This window comes from Echinops telfairi, unplaced genomic scaffold (genome assembly GCF_000313985.2).
Source record: "Echinops telfairi isolate 266 unplaced genomic scaffold, ASM31398v2 ScPeMD7_1713;HRSCAF=2227, whole genome shotgun sequence".
Classification (NCBI taxonomy): Eukaryota; Metazoa; Chordata; class Mammalia; order Afrosoricida; family Tenrecidae; genus Echinops; species Echinops telfairi.
The window spans coordinates 13,722,925-13,728,642 of NW_022105611.1; positions in this window are offsets into that span (position 1 = coordinate 13,722,925).

The following is a 5,718-nucleotide window of genomic DNA, read 5'->3' on the forward strand; positions in this document are numbered from 1 at the left end:
GAATTCTAAAATCTCTACAACTCCATCTAAGGCTAACTTTCTATAAATCTGAAGATTTTATACCCCATAATGTTTATAAACAAGGATATATTCAGTCAGCTCCCAATATGGCTCAACAGTTGCCATCCACGGGGCCTTGGAAGAGAAGGCCGGTGACCTACTAGAAGTATGTTTTTTGGTTTTTGTTTTGAAAACATTCAAAGTATGTTTTGAAATTTCTGACAAAATTCAAGAAAGGTAGGCAGCAAAGTCCTTAACATTGAGCATTAGAGTAAAATGGACCTGTACTTATGGCTTTTCCCTGTATTTATCACTCATGAAATGTTAGATAAATTCATTCAAATTTTTGAGTTGTTTTTCTCATTTATAATATGGTGTATAATACTTTCTGCAATGAGTTGTAATAAGAGCTAAAAATATTAGACTCCATGCACAGCACCTGTCATATGGTTGATTTTTAATACAAATGAACATTTACTATGATATTAACAGCTCATCTGAGTGCCCCCTCCAGTTTGGAGGGGGGACCATTTTGGGGGACAAGTGAATGACAATGAGAAACTGTACCAGTTCCTGCATGAGGCTATTGGAGCCCAAGGAATTATTATTTAATGTAAAAAAATCAAAGAAAACAACTTGGGCTAAAGCCAAAACAAGCCGGAAGGATGTGGATGGAGCCTGGGACAGATGTCAATGCTAGAGCTTAGAGTGGCGATAGAATATTTATTTTCCCTGGGACAGAATCATGAATGTGGGACTCAACAGCACGCCAATGGTGCTTAAAGCTGTAACATGAATAAGATCACCCAAGCAGAGGTTCTCAACCTTGGCTATAAATGACAACCCCCTGGGGAGCTTTAAAAAATATATCAGCAAAGAAAAAATACCAAAATATCAGTTCTACCTTCAGAGAGACTTATATAATTGGTCTCAGGTGCAGGCAGAGCATTTGTATTTAAAAGCGACTTATGTGTTTCTAATATGCAGCCACGGTTGCAAGCCACTGATGAGGAAGTTGGAGATGGAAGAGAGTCCCATGGACCATTCTCACATCGAGAGTCATTAGTGAAAGAGGAGCCAAGACAGGGAACTACAGATGTCTGGACTCTGAGCCCAGAAGAAAAGCACAGAGAGAGAGAGAGAGAGAGAGAGAGAGAGAGAGAGCGAGAGGACGTTTGCAGTAAGAAAGACTATCTAATTCTTCTAAAAGGCCAAGTAAACTCAGAATAGCAGTAGCTAATGCATGAGGCAACATAGACGCCCCTAGTGGACAATGCCCTGGAAGTGTCTACAGAATGGTGAATGTGAACCCTGCATTAAACTCAGTTTTCCCTTTCCTTTGATGCCTAGCACAGAGTTGGGCATATATTTGAATGAGAATTTGTTAGATAGGCTCTTAATTAACACTTGCTACATTTAAAAAGCTGTTTCTGGAATGGGTCAAATTTTAGGGTAAGCTAGATCAATCTTGTTCCACAAGTGATTACTTCACTGAATGATGGATGGCTTACCTAGAAACTATGTACTATGCTTTCAGTATGCACCAGTTACTGTGCTAAATCCAGGACTGCTGTGAAAAGCCATGCAAGTTGTTCCCTGAATAACTTCAGGGGCTGCTATTTACAGAGACGACAATGTACATGACATCTTCTGGAGTCATGTGTTCACAATCAGCAGCCCTGTACCTGTCAGTTCTGACTGGATGCCACCAGAAAAGTGTTTAAGAAAGAACAAAAGTAATTTTCGTGAAGTGACAATTGCATGCTACTACATTCACATATGCTTTGACTTAACTTTGTCATCTTCTGGATAGTAGCGTTTCTTATTTTCACTTTATAGATTATTAAAAACCAAAGGCCCTGAAAGGCCATAGAATACACAGCTGGTAAAGTCAACTTGGAATTTCATGTGAATCTTAAATTGATACCGTCTCAGTAACATATTGCTGCTATATCAGAAATACCGTAAGTGAGCTTTAAGGATTAAAATGTATTTTCTCAGAGTTTAGGAGACTAAATTCAGGGCACAAGGTCTAGGGGAAATGTTGCTGTCAAGGTCAGCTCTGGGGGAATTCTACCCCCAGTCTGTGCTTGCTGAGGTCTCTGTGTTTACTCTCTCTTTTTATATCTAAAACACACTCTCACACTGATATGATCACATTCACGTAGCAAAGACCCGCCTTTTCCCAAATAGGGATTCCATTCCAAGTATAGGGGTAGGGATTTGCAGCGGATATTTTTGAAGAACACAATTCAAGTCATATCATTTACCAATCTAACTGCTTAACATATAATCACTTCACTTAAATAAGTTTATTTCCTTTTACTCCACTGGTTCTTGTGCAATTGTTTTATATATGTGTATATAAATGTATATATGCAGCCATATGTACTTTAAATAAATTAAGACGGGTTGTTATTTATTTTAGAATATATTTATGCTTTTTGTGTCCTACATCCCTTTCAGGAGATCTGAATTTCCATCTAGTGCCATTTCCCTTGGTCATTAAAACTGACTTTAATATTTGTTATAGTATATGTCCTCTTGCAATCAGCACTCTAAGTTTTAATTTGAAAAGATCCTTATTTTGCATTCAGTTTGTAAGAATAGCTTTTCCAGATATGGAATTGTTATTTAGGTTAGTTTTCATGTAGAAATTGAAAAGTTCCAATATATTACAGCTTCAATAGTTTTTCATTGTTCACTGAATATAGCATATAGGTTTTGGTTTGGGTTCTGTTTTGTTTGGGGGGAGGGAAGGGTCTTCTAAGATATTCCCTACATTGCAGTATCACTTTGATATATCTCAAGATAATTTTCATGTGTTTACTCCACTTGATACTTATTGATAATTTGCAACTACAAAATAATATTTTCCACAAATTTAGACTTTTCATCCATTATTCCTCAAAATTATTTTTTTCCCCTGACCCTTCGTACCACTTTCTTCCTCCTAAAAATAAGGAACCCTGGTGGCATAGTGGTTACAAGTTGGGCTGTGATCCCTGTGGTCAACAGTTCATAACCACCAGCAGCACTGCTGGAGAAAGACTGGGCTTTCTACTACCGTAAACAGTTACAGTCTCAGAAATCCTCAGGGGAGTTACTGTGAGTTAGCATTGACTCAATGGCAGTGAGAAAAATGAGGAGGCTTCAAAAATCATGGAAAATTTAATTTAAAAGACAATGTAATTTTCCCATGGATTTTGTGAAGTCTTCTCATATATGTCAGATCACTTCCTATTGGGATACAAACTTCTGAAGATTGGTTCATTTTTACCATCTGTTTTCTTACAGTACTTTGGATTGGCTACTTTTGTTTTCCATACTTTATAATTTATTATTTTTCTTCCCATCACTAGTCTATTGTTGTGACCATTTATCATAAAAATTGTTTTTTAGTTATTGGTTTTTTAGATTAAAACTCATTTTTTAGATAATTTCAATTTTTGTGCTGAAATTTGCTCTCTGCTCATTTATTTTAGACAATATCCTTCAATTCCTTCAATATGTTTTTTTACATTTTCAAATCTATGTATAACATGTTTTCATTTTTAAACTTTACAAAAAATTTAACAAGACACATCTCATAATCGTCAGATATCAGTGGGCTGATAAGGTTTCCTTGAAATTTAAAAATATTTTTAATTCGATTTTTCCACAAATTTTAGGACCCCGTTATATAGTCTCAGTTAGGCTTGCTGTCCACTTCAGTGAATTTGTAGCCTCACTTCTGGAATTTGTACATGGATCAAGAGGCACTTGTACGAACTAAACAAAGGAATAATGCAGGATTTAAAATTCAGAAAGGTGTGTGTCGGGGTTTATCTCACTCTACTTATGTAATCCATATGTGAACGAATCACCAGAGGATTTAGATTAGGTGAGAAGAGTGCGGCACCAAGATTGGAGGAAGGCTTCTGAACAACCTGTGCTGTGCCTAGGACTCGGCCTTGCGTGCTGAAAGCAGGAAGGCCTTGAGGCACTTGCTGGTGAAGAACAAGGGCTTCAGTCTTCAGTAGGGCTTACGACTCGGTGTAAGGAAGACCAAATCCTCACAGCTGCACCCATGGCAACATCAGGATAAACGGAGACACGTTGAAATTCTCCAGGATATTGTCTTGCTTGGTGCACCAATAAATGCTCATGGAAGCAGCAGTCAACAGATGAAAAGACATGTTGCATTAGGTAAATGTGCTGCACTAGACCTTTTTATTTATTTATTTTATGTATTTTTTTTTTACATTTTACTGCGGCCTCTTACAGATAACAATCCATAAATCAATTATATCAAGAGAACTTGTACATAAGTTGCCATCATAATTTTCAAAACATTATCCTTCTACTTGAGCCCTTTGATATCAGCTCCTCTTTTTTCCCTCCCTCCCCTACCTTCTCACCCTTGCATACTCTTAATAAATTATATATTATTACTGCTTTTCCATATCTTACGCTATCCTCTGTGTCCCTTCCACAAATTTCTGTTTTACAGTCTTGAAAAGCAAGGATGGTGCTTTGAGGACTCAGTTGTCCCTAACCCAAGCTATGGCGTTTTCAGTTGCCTCCTATATACGTGAGAGTTGGACACTGAACAAAGTACACTAAAGAAGAATAGACGCATTCGGGTTGGGGCGGGAGGGAAGAATATATGGACTGCTAAAAGGACCAACAAATAATCTTGGGGGAAATAAAGCCAGAGCAGTCCTTAGAAGCAAGGATGCTGAGTCTTTATCTCACCTTCTTTGGACCTGTCAGGAGAGTCCAGTTCCTGGAGAAGGACATCATGCTGGGAAAGTAGAGGTGCCGTGAGGAAGATGAAAGCTCTCAAGGAGATGAGTGGACACCGTGGCTGCAACGATGGACTCACGCCCAGGGACCACTCTGAGGATGGCCGAAGCCCAGGCGTTGTTTCGTAGTATGAGGCATAGGCTGATATGAGGACGGACTGACTGAATGGCAAAACAACAACAAAAAAACCTCCTTATAATGAAATGATGTTTTCTTATCTGTACTAGGTAGCCTGGTCTTGTAATAATCAGTCTATGTAGTCAGAGAACATATTCTGCTGAACTTCTCACCAGTAGTGACCTGCCCATTCCCAGACTATCCATTTTCATTTTGGGCAGTAAGGGCAGCGTCCTCTGAGCTCTCGGAATGAACATAGCTGGTATGTCTTCCAACACTCTCTCCTGAGCCTGCATGAGCTCGTCTCTTTTCACCTCTTCCTCTACAGTGAGCTGTCTGGCTGGAATCTCTTTATTTAAATGAATGTTCAACTCCAATAGGAAATTCTTACAGCCATTAGTGATAGATCCAATCTAGAGTTTAGTAAATAAATTCAACCAATTTCATCATGGTGTTAGTTGATTTTTACCTTTGATTATTTTTGTGGGTTGGTTTGTTGGTTTTAATTGAGTAAACCCTGAGATATTTTGGATTTTATCTATATAAAAAATTTAAATAGTTGACTTTTTAAAATGGATAGCCACGATTTAGACTATCTCTAGAATCCAAGAAGTTGGCTACAATAGGTATTATATATACCATTCTGAGACTGTAAAAATAATAATCCCTGGTGTTCATTTGTGAAAGTCTTGAAAATATGATGAAGCTCACACTGTAATTCATAGGGATCTTCATTTCTGCAGAAAAAACAAAGCATCATCCTGTTTTTTTCTGAGGAGATTTTAATTCCACGGGGGTGGTTGGGGATGGGGG